Source organism: Palaemon carinicauda, chromosome 22 (genome assembly GCF_036898095.1).
Source record: "Palaemon carinicauda isolate YSFRI2023 chromosome 22, ASM3689809v2, whole genome shotgun sequence".
Classification (NCBI taxonomy): domain Eukaryota; kingdom Metazoa; phylum Arthropoda; class Malacostraca; order Decapoda; family Palaemonidae; genus Palaemon; species Palaemon carinicauda.
In genome coordinates, this window is record NC_090746.1 from 36,728,573 (window position 1) to 36,748,003 (window position 19,431).

Here is a 19,431-nt window from a genome sequence, read left to right on the forward strand (position 1 = left end):
TGTAATCATTTAAATAACACTTTAGTAATTCACAAAAATCAACATATCTTGGATGTAGAAGTTTATAAACATCGTATTCTTACCGTTGCTGAAATCAATCACGCTCAATCAGTTGTGGTTGAATCCCTTTTGCAATCTATTATAAATAAAATCAATAAAGACATTCAAGACGAAGAAATTCAGCAGAAAATTTTTGGACTTTTAACTAAATATCATGATGTTTTTTCCACTACGGATGGATCCTTAGGAAAAACAGATGTGATCGAGCATCAAATAAGGTTAAAGGACAAGCAGAAAATTATCTGTGTACCCTCATACAGACTCCCTATGAAATTCCAGAATGAAATAAATGATGAAGTAGGTAAAATGCTAGAAGAAGGAGTCATTAGGAAATCAAACAGCCCTTATAATTTTCCATTAATAGTTGTACCGAAAAAAGATCGAACATGGCGTATCTGCGTAGACTTCCGTCGTCTAAACGAGGAGACGTTCCCTGATCGATTCCCAGTGCCATGTACTGACGATATTTTGTCTTTGTTAGGTCAGAATAAATATTTTACCAGTTTGGACTTACTTAAAGGCTTTCACCAGATTACTTAAAGGCTTTCACCAGATATCATTAGAAGAAGCTAGTATCCCATACACAGCCTTCAGCACAGCCAGGGGACATTATGAATTTTTACGGATGCCTTTTGGTTTACGTTGTGCTCCATAACATTTACAAGAATGATTAACATAGTGTTTGGAGACTTGTTAGGGGATATATTGCATGCCTATATGGACGATCTTGTAATCTTTTCCAACACCTTAGAAGAACATCTACGTAAGTTAGAAATAGTACTACAGAGATTAAGACAACATAACTTAAGGGTAAAGATTAGTAAGCGTGAATTTTTCAAAACAGAATTAATATATTTGGGTTTCATGGTGTCAAGCCAAGGTCCTAAAGTAGTCCATGATAAGGTGTCGGCTATACGTAATTTTCCCATACCTACTAATGTCAAGGGAATACAGCAATTTCTGGGTTGTAGTGGATATTACAGGCGTTTTATACGCAACTATTCAATAATAGCCGCTCCTTTAACTGATCTTATGAAGAAGGGCGTAGATTTCATATGGTCTGAGCATCATCAACAGGAGTTTAATACCTTGAAAGATGAACTGTGAAGTTCTCCTATCTTAAAATTTCCTGACTTCGGTAAGGAATTCCTCATTGCAACAGACGCCTCAGACTTAGGAGTAGGAGGGGTATTGCTTCAGCAATATGATAAACAATTTTTCCCGATAGCTTTTTATTCTCGAAAACTGAGAACTTCCGAAAGTAAGTATGCAGTAATAGACAAGGAAGGGCTAGCTATTGTTAATTCACTAGTGCATTTTAAGTTCATAATATACGGTTATCCCGTTAAGGTTCTTACTGACCATAAACCACTAACCGAGTTCTTTAAAGGCTTCAACCACAGCCCTAAACGAACTCGGTGGCATTTGATCATTCAAGATTTTGGCGCAAGAATCGGGTATTTACCTGGGAAAGCAAATATCATTGCGGATGCATTATCACGCAACCCCGTGTCATCTTGTACGGAGCCTTTAGCTGAATTGATAGATATATCAACATCCATGCCTATTGTTAAAACGATATCTGAACAAGAAGATTTAGGCTGGAGTGCTGAATTATTACAGACTGAGCAAAGAAAAGATCAGAAAATAGAAACAATTATAAATGCTTTGAAAGGCAATCATAAGGAAAAGGGATATATAAAGTATAAGCAGCAGAATTATATAATCAAAGATAATATTCTGTGTAGGACCGTGACAAGGAAAACCCGCAATACACCACATGTAACTAACGACCAGGTAGTAGTATCAATCTCACTTATTGCCACTGTCCTAAATTGGTTGCATGCAAATCCATTACATGGACACCCGGGGTTCTCATTAATGTCACAGAAAGCCAAATCATTGTTTTATTGGCATACAATGCTTACAGATATAAAAAGACACATAGCTAATTGTCGCACATGTCAGGAAAACAAAGGGCATACAAAAACACCTGTCAGCCTAGGGGCTTATCCCGTGCCCAATCAACCCTTTAAAAGAATACATTTAGATTTGTTAACAGGATTTTACGAGTCAGACAGAGGAAATAAGCACCTCTTAGTAATTGTAGATGCTTTAACTCGATATACAGAACTAATAGCGCTTAAAACTAAAACTGCGATTGAATACGCTAGGAAGTTTCACGAGTGTTACATTTGTAAACATGGAATTCCACACATGATAATCTCAGACTCGGGTGGTGAATTTAATAATCACTTTCTTACCTCATTGTGTGAATTCCTTAGCATAAAGAAAATAAATACCATGATACTGTATATCACCCAGAGTCGAATGGGCTAATGGAAAGAGCAAATAGGAAGATTTTAAATATATTAAGATTAACACTAGGGGGATCAGACCCCAACTGGGATATTGCAATACCTGCGGTACTGAGTACTCTGAATCATTCATATCATATATCAATTAAAATGTCACTGCATGAAGCATTGTATGGTACCCCAGTTAGAACACCTTTCCATGTATTAATGCCTACAACTAATCTATCAAATCCTTTAAAAGAATGAATAAATGCAAGTAAAGTCGATATGATATCCTTCGAAAGAATTTAGAAGAATCACAAATCATAATGAAAAGGAATCATGATAAAATAGCGAAGCCAACTAAAACATATACCGTGGGTGATAATGTATATATACAGGTAAATGTACGTAAAGGACTCAATTATAAACTAACACCTAAGTTTGAAGGCCCATTTAACATTTTGGAAACATTAACGGCCAATAGGTTTAGAGTTCAAAACGTATCCCAACCCACGGATGAGAGAACGGATTTTGAGCGAAGCGAAAAATCTATTTTTGGGTGAGATGGCCATGACGTCCTGATGGAAGGTTCCTTTTGGTAGCTTCCTTGGGTATATTAACTACAAGGATATTCCCAGAGAATTAAACCACAGGTTATCACAGAATTCTTACTTCTGGTGCGAGTATCCTAAAGGTTTCCCTTTAAGACATCGTATATCAACAGGGGACGCATGTATTAACACGCCACATAGCTATCTGCACCCCATATAGAGTTAACACTTCGATATGGAAAGGTGGAGAATAACTGGGGAGCCGTTCCACAGTTACACTCGTCCGTGGCTACTTTTGGTACTTGAAACGTAAACAAACGGGCGCCATTGTTAAATGACGTCACGTCCGTCCTCATCCTGATGTCAGCTACTTGCTAATCTCCATGATACAGCAGGACAGGGCGGGGCCTGAAAGGCTGGACTAGAATAGCAGGGAGGGTCCATCAGGACGTCATGGCCATCTCACCCAAAAATAGATTTTTCGCACCGTTTTTTGGGCTCAAGCCATGACGTCCTGATGGAAGAGTACCAGAGAATCAATGTATCGTGGAAATTTTCCCCCTATTAGAGTAAGTGCCAAGGGCTTTGAATAGAGGTATGTAATGTGACCTCAGTAGAGGTTCCGTGGGGATCCAGCTTCCTGCCCCCCCGGCAGAGAAGTCCCAACGGGTTATACCAAAATTCAAAGTGGTCATCGAAGGGCTACTCACCCTGCGGAGAGTTCATGAAGGACTCGGAGACAAGACAGAATGGTCAATATTCGTGTAGGAACATTCTCAACAGTAGATAAGTGATGGTTAGTCACTCTATTCCAAGGTTAGAGAACAATCTGGTCTCGAAAGTATGGCGTAAGTAAGTATTCAATTAGGAATATTACACAGCATGGGTGAGTATATAATACAGACAAAAACATATTATTCTTCTCATTCAAAGAAAGGGGTAAATGAAACTATGACATTCATGTATTTCATAGTGTAAATAGGAGCGAAGAGAGACGCACAAGTAATAAAATAGACATTTTATTTCACAATTGCAGGTTATAATAGTAATAAATGCAATAAGGAATGTAAAGTTAATTTACAATAATAAATAATGTACATAGAAATTGGAAGACTTCAATCTTGAATCTGAAAGAAATTTCAAATGATTAGAAAGCACAAGCTCCAGAGGAACGTCAGTCTTTAAAAAGGGAAAAAAACACATCATGCCCTAGGCATGTGGCACTCATGTAAAGTCTATGACATTTTCACCTTGTAAAGAACAGTCTATGAGAAACACTAAGTGTCCATAAATCACTATGTATCACACGAGGGTCAACACAGGCACCCGTAGAGTTAAAGTCCCAGGTAACTCACTGTTCTATGCAGAGTTAAACTGTAGGTTTCATAACACTACCTGCGGCTACCACGAAATGTTTGACTTCATGCACTTGCTTCGCGTAGTGCTTGAAGAAAACACGCGAGGATTTCCATCCTGTGAAGCTCTTGAGGCTTTCGAAATCCATACTCTGAAAGAAATTCAGAGAAGATGCGACTTTTCTAGGATCGTGACCTGCGGGTGTACTGTCAGGATCCGCTCTGCGAAGGAAGTAGGTGATTTTCGCTCTTAGTTGTTTCAGTGACAGGTCGCTACCCGATGTTTCTCCTTTGAAGAGTTGGCCTCCACCAAAGTCTGAAGTTCTTCGAAGATAGACCTTGAGGCTCTCTACTGGACATAGAGAGACATCTTCCTTCAGGGGGCAGATTCTCCAGGGGCCCCATCTCTTGGTGGGTAATTCGTTTTTTGCGAGAAACGTCGGATCAGGGAAGAGGGTAAGTTCTCCTGAGTCTGTAAACAGGATATGACCCTCGTCTCTTGATAATGCCACTATTTCGCTGACTCGAGCTCCCGAGGCGAGAGCAAAAAGGAATATAACTTTTTGAGTCAGATCCTTGAGAGGGCACGAATCGTTGTCCAAGTTAGAGGCAAAATGGAGCACCTTGTCCAGGGACCAGGAGATAGGTTTTGGCGGAGGTGCTGGGCGTAGTCTAGCGCATGCCTTTTGTAGTTTATCTGGAAGGCGTACAGTAGTGGTCTAGTCAAAGCCGATTTGCAGGTAGAAATCGTGTTGGCTGCTAAGCCTTGTCCATGAAGGTGAATGAAGAAGGACATGCAAAAATCAATGGTGATTTCCGTAGGATTTTTTGCTTTGACGAACGAGACCCACTTTCGCCAGGATGATTCGTATTGCCGTCGTGTGGATTCGGTCTTGTATTCCTCGAGGAAGTCTAGACTTTTCTTCGAGATCCCAAACCTTTTCTTCGCGGCTAGGGAGAGAAAATCATGAGATGAAGGTCCCTGACTTTCAGTGATGAAGCGAAGACAGTCGACTTCTGTACTTGCTGAGAGAGAACTGGGCCCGGGAGGGGGATCAGCTTGGGCTGCAGCTCCAGGACCAGGGGGTACCAATTGCTCCGGGGCTACTTGGGAGCCACTAGGGCCGCTGTTCCTTTGAAGGTTCTCAGTTTGGAGAGGACTTTCAGCAGAAGGTTGGTGGGAGGGAACAGGTATATCCTGGACCATCTGTTCCAATCCAGTGACATGGCGTCCACTGCTTCTGCATTGGGGTCCTCGTACGGGGCCACATAACGAGGAAGTTGATTGTTGTCGCTCGGTGCGAAGAGATTGATCTGAAGTTCCGGGACTTGGTGAGAGATGAAGGAGAACGATCTTGCGTCTAGAGACCATTCCGACTCTATCGGGCTTGTCCGAGATAGAGCGTCCGCCGTCACGTTGCGGAATCCTTGTAGGTGAACTCCAGACAGGTGCCATTTCTTCTTTTCTGCCAGTCGGAAGATTGGGAGAAGCACCTGGTTTATCTGGGGCGATCTCGAGCCCTGACGATTGAGACATCTGACTACCACCGAGTTGTCCAGAGTCAGATGAATGTGGATCGAGGGAGGCGGAGAGAGTTTCTTCAGAGTGAGAAGGACCGCCATGGCCTCCAAGATGTTGATGTGAAACGTCTTGAATAGGGGAGACCATGTCCCTTGAGCCTGTTGTTGGTGGGAGTGACCTCCCCAACCCTCCAGCGAAGCGTCCGTGTGGATGTTGAGTGATGGAGGTGGGTGTTGAAGAGGGATGGACCTTTTCAGGGCCTTTTCTTCCGACCACGGCTTTAAGAGTAACCGAAGTCTGTTTGGAAGCCGTCTCTTGAGGTCTCTTCGAGCGATGGATGCAGAACGTCTCCAGACTCCCGCGGCATCCTTTAGCTGTGCACGGAGCACTGGGTTTGTCACAGAGGCGAACTGTAAAAAGCCTAGAACTTGTTCCTGCTGCCGTCTTGAGATCCTTTTGGACTTCAGCAGTTTTCTGACAGACCCTGCTATTTCCTTCCTTTTCTTCTGCAGGATGGAAAGGCGGTGTGACTGAAGATCCCAATGGATTCCCAACCATTGGAACTTCTGAGCTGGAGAGAGGCGAGATTTCTTGGTGTGTATCTTGAACCCCAGGTGTTCTAGAAACTGGGTGACTTTGTTGCAGGATCGTACACAATCTTCGGGCGATGTCGCCCAGACCAGCCAGTCGTCTAGGTAGGCCATCACCTGGACACCGCGGAGGCGGAGCTGTTGAACGATGGCGTCTGCCAGCTTGGTGAAGATCCGTGGGGCCACGTTGAGCCCGAAGGGCATGGCCCTGAAAGCGTAGCTTTTCCTTTGGAGTCGAAATCCTAGGTAGGAGGAAGCGTGATGGTTCATCGGAATGTGCCAGTAGGCATCCGCCAGGTCTATCGAGACCGTGTAGGACCCTTGGGGCAGAAGGGTCCAGATTTGTTGAAGAGTCAGCATCTTGAACTTGTTGTTCGCTATGAACTTGTTGAGAGGGGATAAGTCTAGAATGACTCTGAGTTTGTCGGAGTCCTTCTTGGGGACGCAAAATAGTCTCCCTTGGAACCTGGTTGACTTTACCCTCCTTATCACCTTCTTGTTCAAGAGTTCTAGGACATATTCTTCCAGGAGGGGGGTTGACTGTTGGAAGAATTGCTGGAAGGTTGGGGGTGGTTGAGTCCAGCTCCAGCCTAGTCCCTTCTTGACGATGCTGTGTGCCCAGGGATCGAAGGTCCAACGATCCTGGAATTGGCGGAGTCTTCCTCCCACCGGAAGCACTTCATTGCTTCTGGCTTCCCGAGTGTTTGCTACCTCGGCCGCTAGCTCCCCTTCCTCCTCTGCCTCTGGAGGGACGGCGAGACGCATCTCTGCCTGAGCCTCTGCTTGAGCCTCTACCTTTAGGACGAAAGGTAGTGGATTGCTGCTCAAATGCAGGTGTGAAGACCGGTGACTGTGACAGGACCGGTTGGGTGACCAGCTGAAAGGTCTGTTGTGGCTGAGCTGCCACTTGGGGAGTAGCGGATCCCGGAAACTGCCGTCTCTGTTGACGTTGCTGGGGTTTTGGCTTTGTGGGTTTCCTCTTAGGTTGAGGGCCGTCGTCCTGAGAGGATTTCCTTTTCTTCGACATGCCCCATTTATGGAGAAGGTTCCTGTTCTCTGTGGCAGCCTTGTCGGTGATCTCTTTCACTAGGGATGAGGGAAAGAGGTGTTTACCCCAGATGTTGGAGGAAATCAGCCTCTGGGGTTCGTGTCTCACTGTAGCACTTGAGAACACGAATTCACGACAGGCTCTACGAGCCTTAGTGAAGCTGTACAGATCCTTCACGACCGTTGCCAGATGTGTTTTGGCAAGGACCATGTAGAAGTTAGGGACCCTAGTGTCACCGGCCATGACTTCAAGCTGTACTTGGAGGGACATAGATGGGAGGGACATAGATGCGGCAAGCCTTTCCTTCGTATCATGTTCCCTACGAAGGAGGTGATCGTTGAGTTTTGGGAGGTCCTCGTTAAACTGACGACCAGCAACGTCAGGCTCTAACTTCCCCACTATGAAGGTTGACTGGACGTCTTTCCAGTGCCTATCATCAGAGGGAGTGGTCAGGGAGAAGGGCCTGCACTCCTCCAGTACAGGGCAAGGTTTCCCTTCTTCCACTGCTTTATGTACCGCAGTGAAGGCCTTTTCGAGAAAGGGGAAGGTCGCATTATCTGGTGCGACGAAGGTCGTGTGCTTCTTGCTAAGCGCCGGCATTTTTGAATTGGTGAATCCCCTACTTTTCACCGCGTTGGCTAGCATAGCCTGGGCCTTTGAGAGATCGAACACTATAACCTCCTTCGGTTCGGTCTCTTCTTTAGAGGCGGGTTCGGACCTGAGTCGGACGTAACAGTCCGGGTAAGCCTCAAAGTTCGGGATGAACTCCACTTCTTCCAACACGATCAAGCCGACCTTCTCACTGATGAAGATCTTGCCTGTGGTGATCGGCATGTGCTTGGCATACCTCCATGGGTTAGTATCCGAGCAGGCAGGGAGGTCCTTAACCGAAATCTTTTTCGGTTGCTTAGAACTTCCGATGTTAGACTTGAAAAACTCATGAGTCTCACGAAGTTTCTTATCCATGAGAGCTTCAAGCATCTTGAAGATCTCTTGAGTGCTAGATGGGATGGTGTCCGGGGTAGCGGATGTAGAAGGAAGTGATTCCTCAGTCGGTGTAGGAGTTGGTGCAGGGGTAGAAGCGGGAGCGACCTCATGCTCCGAATCAGAATATTCCACCTGATCTTCCTCATAGTCGAGCTCCTCGCCCATGAGGTTTCTCTCCGTATTCTCCGACACCTCCGATATACGTTCCACGTTGTCGGAATCTAAACGGCACTCGTGCATGGACTGGGCCATGACCACATCAGGTTCCACCACTATCTGGACGGTGGGAATCTGATCACTAGGGACCACTGAGTCTTTTGATGCCTTTGGGAATAGCAAGGCCCTCAAATCTTCGGTAGCGAGATACGGTCCGGTGGCGTTCTTCTGGAAGCCACGCACCCACTTGCGTAGCTTCTCTCGAGCGTTGTCCCTTACCTCCGCTGAAGGAGGATCATTGAACGCTTCAACCAGAAAAGACTTGCAGACTGAACAGTGCTGCGGGTCCCAATATTTCAGGTCGCCTTTCTTGGCGGCGCAGGGGGCGTGGGTCCGACACGCCTTGTGCCCGTAGAAGTCCGGGCGCTTCATTCCACAGAAGTTGTGGTCACACTTCACGTACTCCTCCTGTAAAAGAAAGAGATCATGAGTATATGGAAGGCGTAAGAATGACTTGCATCACTCTAAAGTTAAATTTCTTAAGTAATTAAACTTTTACTTAACATTAAATAATTCATGAAAATTATAATGTTGAAGAGAGGAGCGGGAAAGGGAAGTAGATAGACACATACTTGTGGATCCCGCCCAGTTGGTTACCGTAACCTTATCAATAGGCAATCTCATTTGTGACCGAGGGACACAAAGCGGAAATCCTCACGGATCCCCGTGGTAGGTAGAAGCCAAGTTCTAGCTGAGATTGTCCGTGGGGTGTATCAGGGACTGAGACCACTCAGGCCCCTGAGTTAAAGGAGTAGTAGGAGACCCCGTATAGATTCAGGTTCCGGCAACCAACCGTGCTAAGACACAGAGTATGCTGGAAATTTGATATGCAAGAAAACAGCACAGCCACTAGTAGAATGGTAAGACAATACCTATCTATCGGAGTGGCTAAGCCATCTGGCTGCAGTGTAGGGTTGTCGGCATGTAGTCGACAGATAGTAGAAGGGGTGCGAGTCCCTTGGTGCTTCCGGAGGGCGCCGGCAGACCGGCGGCACACCGGAGGCCGCTCCAGCAGGGTGTAAGGCATTAAGGCAGACACATGAAGGATCTAAGCATAATACCGACTTGGCGGCCGCCGGCACAGCGGCGGCACGCCGGCGGGAGGCGGCGGCTCCGGCAGCCGATGGCTGACGGCTTGGTGATCAGTTCTTAAGGTGAGATGGAATATGCTAGGATACCCAGACCGCCGGCAATCCATGCCGGCACGCCGGAGGCCGGCCCGAAGGTCGGACAACCGAAACTAGGTAATAGTGGGGTGGGGCATCGGCTGTATGACGATGGAAGGCGGCAGCCCTCCGGCACACGGAAGGCTGGCGGCTTAGGGGAGGGAGGGTATCTTATGAGTGTGTCACCAATGGGAGGGCGGTATCGCTGGCAGTAGAGGCGGCAAGGGACCGGCACCAGGATAGATAGAGAGACAGATAAGGAGGGATTGTAGGGGTAAGATCGCATACCCCTCTGGCATCCCACCTGAGTGAGTGTGCCCATGATAGGAGAAGGGCCTATCATCCAATGGCAGGGGGCCGGCAGTCGGCCGGGTGCCAGGGTAACCCAAGGGAGGGTCAGGGCACACTCAAGAGGGGGGAACCCCTGTTGGACAAGACGCAGCCAGTGGCTAACCCCATAGGACGCTATGAAGGGTATATGTACCAGAGCGGCCTGCTCAACAGGAGATCAAGATGGCCCTATCACTCCACCCTAAGGAGGAGTTGTAGGACTGGGGACAGATATGTATAGGCTAACCTATGTATAGGCTAGCCTACACCAAGGGATAGATGGGGAGGGAGAAGAAGAGGGGTCTTCCATAGGGGAGGCTCTGTACAATAACGGCCACCAAGGAAAGGGAGGACGGTCCCTAGCCTAGGGTAGGTAACCAGAATGAGAACGGTGCAGGAGTACCGTCTCAAACTGTAGTAGTACAGAACTAGCCCCCCCGAGGGCCTAACCTAGATAAGGAGTGTTAAATCCTAGGCTAGGTAGGCTGAAAGACACATCGCAAGTTGCCTGGAAGGGTAAGTAACCTAACCAAAGCAACTGAGGAAGGACAGGGCCGTTCCTCTTTCTCGGATGCCACCTTAAGGGGGGATTATTCCCTTAGGGTAGACCGAGAAGCGATAATTACTCTGATTATGGACATGATTCCCCTATGTAGAAGGGGGAGCATGGCCACACAGAGGGAATGCCTGTAGGCAGGGGATGGAGGGAGCATATAGGGGTTCCTACATTTAGGTTAGGTTAGAAAGGAACGCAATCAAACCGGTCCCCTATATGGTCCCTGAAGGCGAAAAACACTTGCATCACAGTAAACAGTATGATAAATAATGCCACTATCTTCATAACTTAACTTAGGATCACTGGAATATATCATGCATGAACACTGGTGCTAGGCAATCTGGCCTAGGGGCTAAGCTAGCAATCTAGTATGGGGTCAGGCGATGACCGAATAATAGAGCGTTAAAACACGATATATGAAGTTCCTAGCTATGAAGACTAAATAACTAACAATATCGATTAGTTAAGAGGCCGGAATAGGCTGTTCTGACTAGCTAAATAAGGCATGCAAGAGAACAGCGACGCCATAAAATGGCGTGTCCGGTAGCAGCACAGCGCCGCCACAAAACACGAAATATTACGAAAAGTAAAAGTTACTTTACGGCCAGAGCTTATTTAAACAATACTGGGACCTGGTACTCAACTTTCCAGAAGAAGGCGAGGCCGAAGGTAGCGACATAACGAAGATGCAAGCCGATAAAAAACGCACAAGGGGAAAATCTGTCTTTGCAAGGTAGCTACAAGAAGAAGGATGAGGACGGACGTGACGTCATTAAACAATGGCGCCCGTTTGTTTACGTTTCGAGTACCAAAAGTAGCCACGGACGAGTGCAACTGTGGAACGGCTCCCCAGTTATTCTCCACCTTTCCATATCGAAGTGTTAACTCTATATGGGGTGCAGATAGCTATGTGGCGTGTTAATATATGCGTCCCCTGTTGATATACGATGTCTTAAAGGGAAACCTTTAGGATACTCGCACCAGAAGTAAGAATTCTGTGATAACCTGTGGTTTAATTCTCTGGGAATATCCTTGTAGTTAATATACCCAAGGAAGCTACCAAAAGGAACCTTCCATCAGGACGTCATGGCTTGAGCCCAAAAAATAGTACCATTGGCTCACATAAGAAATTAAAAAAAAAAAAAAAGAGAGGGAAAGAAGTGAGGGAAAGATTTTTATTTGTATGATTAAAAGTTTTCTTCTTAATACAGGAGTAATTACATATATTTTTCTCGTTACAGGTTTCCAAGATGAATTTTTTGTTGTTGGGAGTGATATTGTTTGCTCAGACATTTTTCTCGTGTGGGACGAGCTCTAAAACTAAAAGTATAGATTTTAAATATGGCACTATAGTTTAAAGACAAGAAGACGTTTTTATTACATCAAGCAACGTAGTTGTAGAAGTGCATATGCAAGCAATTTTTCTTCCAGAGAATGATGTCACTAGCTTAAAAAGTGCCATTGCAAGGTTTGCTGTCTCATCAGATGAGTTGCATAGAAGACATTTTCATTTGACTACAGAGAGTTCGCTTGGATCGACACTAAAAGTTGCAGAGATGCTATCTGATGACTTGCAAAATAAGACTTACGAGACAGAATCTTTGGCTCCTGACCTTTTCGATGTGGACTGTAGGGCACGAACATAAAGAAAGACGAAACCCGTTTATTTTTGCTGCATTAAACATCTTTGGGTCTATTGCAAGTTCAGGTTTAGGAATTTCCAATCGTCTTAAGATTAGTAATCAAAATAAGAAAATTGAGTTCTTGACTCATGAAGATGAATTGATTATGTCAGAACTAAGGAATCAGTTAGCTTCAATCAATCAAATTATAGATTTAGTAAATGAACATTCAAGTAATATCAGTCAGATTATGGAAGTACAGGATTTGTTGGCAACGTTAACGTATTATGATTCAAAAATAGATCACATACATAACAGAATTGCACATTTCATTGAGAAATCCAAAGATTATGTAGAAGCTATCACGTTAGCAACTAAAGGTGTACTGTCGCCCCATTTGTTGCCTATAAAATACTTAAAGTTAGTTCTGGAGAATGGACGGGAGAAACTAGGCTATGTTCCTTTGTTAGACGAACGTAGGTTAGAATTTTATTACAGCCTAATTACAGTAAGCGTTGAAAATAACAAGATTATGATTACAATTCCCTTTGATTCTTCTGATGCCTGGCAATCTTACAGGATATCACCATTTCCGACTTTCATGACGAATCACTCAAATCCAGTAATATCCAGTTTGACAGGACACGTATTGATTTCCCCACACAAGGAAACATATACGGTCATTAAAGACTTAAATCAATTAACTCCCTGTTCAGACGCAATGGATAGAAAAATATGTACAGCTGACTCATTTGAATTCCATAAAAACTTAATGGATTCATGCGAGTTAGGTATAGTGCTAGACGGTGCTCTCTCCCATACAAGTGAAAATTGTCTGGATAAGCTTTATCCCTTTGACAATAATGAGTTCAATTGCAGACTGAACAACGGCTCGTGGATACGATACGACAAGGACGGCTTCAATGTATCATGCCCGGACGGATCCACGTCCTATGCCAAAATCTTCGTTGCAGCAGATGGTTGTATCGGGACTTCCCCTAATTCCATGGTGACCGGGATCAAAACCATCATCAGAGAACGAGCCTACTTCGCGAACTTCACGTGAACGACTACAATGCCATCACTACCTCTCCCATACAACAAACAGGTAGCCAAGCGATTGATGAAATTGACCGAGATGGACCACCTGTCACCGACTTATAAGGAATTTCTTCACCCCATACTACTAGCAGGAACAGTTGTGATGGTGATGATATTTATCGCCGTGAACATCCTTGTTTGGCGTAGGTTAAGGAACAGTTTGCAGCTAAAACAGAACGTTTTGCCATGTCCAGACAAAACTCCTTATTATGAAAGTGGCCACTTCATTCGCTAAAAGGAGTAAAATTGTCTGGGAATAGCGTGTGTACGAAAAGCAGTTAGTACGCTAGTAATATGTTATTGAAGAGACTATAGAACATTTGCATTGTTAAAAATACATTTAAAAAACATTTAAAAAATAAATCATTTTTTTCTCTCGGCATCTAATAAAATATATAAGCCGGAATGTTAAAAGAAAAGAGAGAAAAAAAATAAAAATAACAGAATCTATGGGCATCTAATAAAATATATAAGCCCTATATATAAATATATATATAATATATATATATACATATATATATATATATATATATATATATATATATATATATATATATATATATATATATATATATATATATATATATATATATATATATACTGTATATATATATATATATATATATATATATATATATATATATATATATATATATATATATATATATACAGTATATATATATATATGTACGAAACCGTGGTACGTGTACGTACCAGGAATTCGTGTTTGTGCACTAAAATTGAATCTTTACCAAGGTAACAAATATTTTTATTAATTACCGTATTGTGTTAATCTATGTTTCTGACAAAGGTAACAATTATTCTTTAACAAGTTACCGAATCATATGTATATCAGTATTTTTTTTTGGTACCATATAATCATTTGCTAGCAATGTACCATATCTGTGATCTGTATTTATCATGCATTTTTTTTCTTTGCTTTGGTAATATCTTTTCATATGCATTATTGTTATTATTTTTTTTTATGTGCCTATTTGGACATTCTTCCTCATTTGCTTATGGCTAAAGTTAAACAAAGAATAATACATATATCCAGTCACACTCCTAATAAACATATTTTGGCATGTTGTTAAATTTTTAGAAAAAAAAAATTGAGATAGCTGGCCGAGCTAATGTAATAGTTATTACATGTTTAAAACACATGACGTAATATGTCATTGTGGAAGAAGAAGCTAGCGTGAGATTTGCTGTGGTCAGACAAAATCATAACAGTATGCATTTTGCATCTCTCAGCAATGTAACATTTTTTTGAAGCATAAACACAAATGCATACCATGTGAAAAATTGTGTCGCCACCGGATGCAGGTGTCTTCCTAGACTAATGTAAAGTTTACATATCGTGTTTAAATGCTGAGACAACTAGATATACGATATCTGTGATATCGATATTTTAGGCAGTTCTTATCTATACTTCACCTGAATTGGTCATCCGACCAAACCAGCTATACTCCTGTGATGGAGTTGTTAACACTGTTGTTTTTAGAGAATATACCATTTTAAAGTTATCATGCTTGACTTTATTTCAAGACTCAACATCTCAAACAACACATACTCAATGTGTGTTAATAACAGTAGCACACTAATATATGTAAAGTTTGCACATGGGGCGGTTATTATTTCCCTACCCCCACCTTCCAACAAGCCCTTTTCCCTGGAAACCTTTGCCCAAGTCACGTCTTTGTTAGTTCAAGTGGCGTCTTTTGCGTATTTTACGATCTAAGTATTAGAAAATTGTAACCGCTTCAGTAATCCATACTTGAAACTATTTTGGTGTATTCCAATGTTGATAATTTTCTTAAATCATGTAATGTAATATACCAACTTTTACAGTGTTCCAAGTGCAGTGCTAATCTATGGAAAAACACTTGAGACACCACCGAATCAGTCTCAACACCCCCGTGACCCCTAAGTTAGGACGTCACGGTCATAAAAGTAAGTCATTAATTTCTTTAACTTTAATGTGTTAGTTTTATTATATTTTGTTAGAGTGCGAAGCTCAGCATTACCAATTGCCAATGCATACCAGGGTCATGTTTTATTTTCCTGTGATCGTAAGTGAGGAACAAGAACCATTATTTTTAAATATGTAACTTCCCTGGTAGTTACATATATATAGCTTAAATCCCGCGTTTCGACGCGGCACGACAGAAATTCAAAATTCGTGGCGATCGCCGCCATGACAGTAGGTGGTCATACATGAGCGCCATCACTCGTAGGTTATTAGAACCATTCCCAACATCTTCAGAAATTCTCTGTCGTTGATTGAGTCAACACCTTGGGAATTCTTTTCGTGGATATATTACTTTATTCTACAATTTGGTTAAGTACCTTTTGTCTGATTATTGTTAATAGCTTTCGCTGCCTTTCAACTATCGAAGATATTGTATAGGATAGTTTTTTTGTGGGTCCAACTTGGACAGTTTAAGTGAACTTGATTTCAAATATAGATGTCCAGACCCTGTAATGGCTCTTCTGTTGTTAAACTTTGGGTGTTGGGCTAGACCAGCTTTCGAGCTGCTCTTTCTTCCCGCACTGTAATTAACATTTATGTATTTGTTTTCGTTCCGTGTTCGTACATTGAGGGATCAAAGATTTTTTTCCCCCTACTGTACTTTATTAACGAACAACTCTTAAAGTTATAATGGAAGGAAGACATTTCCTACATTAAACATTGTGATGTTACTATTTTGTAACGTAAACTCTTAGCAGAGCGGAATGTGATTACCTTGTAGGAATTCAGTTCGTCTTCGTGATGACGTCACAGTCCTGTGACGTAATCCGCTTAGTATGACTTGCATTATGTGAATTATTTTTTGTTCCGTAACCGAAAAAGTGAACCCTCGCTACTTCGCGGTTCGACCATCGCGGATTCACCACTTCGCGGATTTTTTTCATAACGCATGTATATACATATATCACGGATTTTCCGGAAATTTCAAAAATACCGCGATGTGACCTATGGTGCGAGATTGGAGAAAGTAAGGAAAATTGAATCATGATTGATTTTCAATATAAATGAAACTTTGAGGAGCAACAAAGATATCATTTGTTAGAGAGATAGAGAGAGGTAAGGAATGGGAGGTAGTGAAAAGTAGCCCAGAGAGAGAGAGAGAGAGAGAGAGAGGTAGAGAGAGAGAGAGGTTTAGAGAGGTAGAGAGAGAGAGAGAGTGTGTGTGTGTGTGTTGATTTAAATGTAATAAACAAAAAAATTTGATAGGTTATAACACATTGGTGCTTATGTAATATCAACTGTATACTGTAGACGGTTTGAATAATTTAAGAAATGGTATAAACGATACTTTGTTAGTGTATTCGTACACTCTCAAGAGCGGCAGCTAGACGTCAGCTGATCTAATCACAGCCAAAAGTAAAACAAAAAGAAGTCAACAATACTCTCGATTTTTAAAACACCCGAAATTTAAAAACAAAAGTACACGCTTTCTTAATGTGCAATTAACTATTTAAAGAGTAGCAATTTTCTAGAATAAAATGATGTTTCCCCAAAAATAGTGGTTTGCTGATGAAATCGGATGCCGTATTTTTAGCAACGATTGAAATGGATGTAAACTCGGCATAATTTTTTCGTTTCGTATTTAATTGACACTAAGAAAACTAATTTTAGTTTCTTCATCTATATGTAAGTATTGTATAACACGAAGAGAGAGAGAGAGAGAGAGAGAGAGAGAGAGAGAGAGAGAGAGAGAGAGAGAGAGAGAGAATGAATCAGCTGTTGTAATTGAATGCAGTGTTTTTGTTTCGTGAGAATTTTATCGCCACGACTATAACAACAACATACTGTACTAAACTTTACAGTATTATACAGACTACTGTAATATGATAAAGTAAAATATTTGTAATAACCTATTTTATATGAAATGGGGCTATTTTTTTGTTTAAAATTTACATTTACGTACGTAAAACAATCTCTCTCTCTCTCTCTCTCTCTCTCTCTCTCTCTCTCTCTCTCTCTCTCTCTCTCTCTCTCTCTCTCTCTCTCTCTCTCTCGCGTAAATTGTTTTCCTGCTTTGCTACGTACGTATGATTTTATATAGATACGGTAAATAATATTTGTAATAACATATTTTCTAAAGGCTTTTACTGTAATATCATTATTTATCACTTTCATCATGCGCGTTAAATGCCTTCGTTTGTTTACTGAGCGTACTTTATGACGCCGTCGTTTCAGGCGTCGTCATAAAGAAAAACATTTCATTTGGAAGTCCTAAGAAAAATTAAGTAAAACATTGGTAATAACAAAATCAACATACTGTACTGAATAATCAATATAATCGATGCAAAAACTAACCTATACACAGATGTGTAAATGCGTTTGTTTCTTCATTATGATCAGAGATAAACTAAACTAAACATTGGTTGCCATTTTTTATCGTGCTTTTTGGCATGTTTATGAAACGCATGATATAAAATCGCCTTTAATATTTGTGCCTGTTTTAGTTTAGGGTACTGTAGTACATGCATTAAGTGTTCTGTACATTAAAGGGTAGTTTGTTAACAGTACTACGTACAAGGGAAGGTTTTAAAAGTCTGAATATACATGTTATATAAATACGTAAATATGGTGTCACTACTTCGCGGATTTTCACCTATCGCGGTCGGGTCTGGAACCTATCTACCGCGATAAACGAGGGCTCACTGTACAAACCATGCTATTTACATGAGGTATTACTTTAGGCGTAGCTGAAATGACGAGCCATTAGACTTTTAACGAGGGTTAACTACCCTCTCGCTAGCTAGCGAGGGGGTAGGAGAGGGGTAGCTAGCTACCCCTCCCCCCTCACACACCGGTGAACTGATTCACTTCGCTTTTGGCTCGGACGGTGGGCAGACGTGTCTGTTCCCGTCCTCGCATGGCAGCCATTAATGTTTTGTCTTTACTTAATTACTTACTTTTCTTATACTTAATATATATATAAACATTATGTTTATGTATATATTTGAGTATAGAAATACAGTAAGTTTCCTTTTCAGTGTTTGTGCTGTGTGTGTGTAGTGTACAACAACATCTCCGTTAGTTCCAGGCCTGCACAGTGACATTTCGTGGGTCGCGATCTCTTCCTTGGTCCTTCGGTCCTTCCTTCTGCATCCGTTTCTCGGGCGCCGTGGGGAATCTTCATCGCTGGACTTTATTTATTAATCTGTTTTCTCCGCTGTTCCTCCTTCCCTACAGGGAACTTGGACTATCAGCGTAGGGAACATGGGAGTTTAGTTTGACTACGGTCTCTCCCTCTCTTGAGGTCATTCACCCTTTTATTACTACTACGTTTGTTCCGTAACCGAAATACAAACCACGCTATTTACATAGGGTTTACTTTCGGCGTAGCTGAAATGACGAGCCATTAGAATTTAACGAGGGTGTATTACCCCCGCGCTAGTTAGCAAGGGGGTAGGGGAGTGGTAGCTAGCTACCCCTTCCCCCTCACACACCGGTGAACTGCTTCACTTCACTTTTGGCTCGGACAATGAACAGACGTCTCTGTCCCGTCCTCGCATGACAGCCATTAATGTTTTTTCTTACTTAATTACTTACTTTTCTTATACTTAATATATATGTAAACATTCTTATGTTTATGTATATATTTGAGTATAGATATCAGTAATTGTTCCGTAACCGAAATACAAACCACGCTATTTACATTGGGTTTACTTTCGGCGTAGCTGAAATTGACGTGCCAATAGATTTTAACGAGGGTTAATTACCCCCGCGCTAGTTAGCGGGGGTAGGGGAAGGGGTAGCTTGCTACCCCTCCCCCCCCCCCACACCGGTGATTTGCTTCACTTCACTTTTGGCTCGGACGATGTGCAGACGTGTCTGTCTATCGTCCTCGTTGTTGACAGCCTTAATCTTTTTTCTTTGCTTTTCGTCAGCTGTGTGTTTGGAAGTTGGCCTCGCCCTTTGGTATTCATCATGCGCAAGCGCCCTGGGATCGCCGGCCGCCCTAGCGGTACCTTCATGTCGGCGGTGGATACCAATCCTCACTCCCTTTG

At 42.5% G+C, this 19,431-nt stretch overlaps 1 long non-coding RNA gene across 1 annotated transcript in view; it reads left to right on the top strand.

Moving 5' to 3' along the window:
* LOC137616410 (uncharacterized) overlaps window positions 1-19,431 on the top strand; it is a 351,177-nt gene that overhangs the window by 31,027 nt on the left and 300,719 nt on the right. Inside the window, exon 2 of the long non-coding RNA XR_011039426.1 lies at window positions 15,256-15,357. This is a non-coding gene — a long non-coding RNA (uncharacterized lncRNA). The remainder of the gene's footprint in view (window positions 1-15,255; window positions 15,358-19,431) is intronic.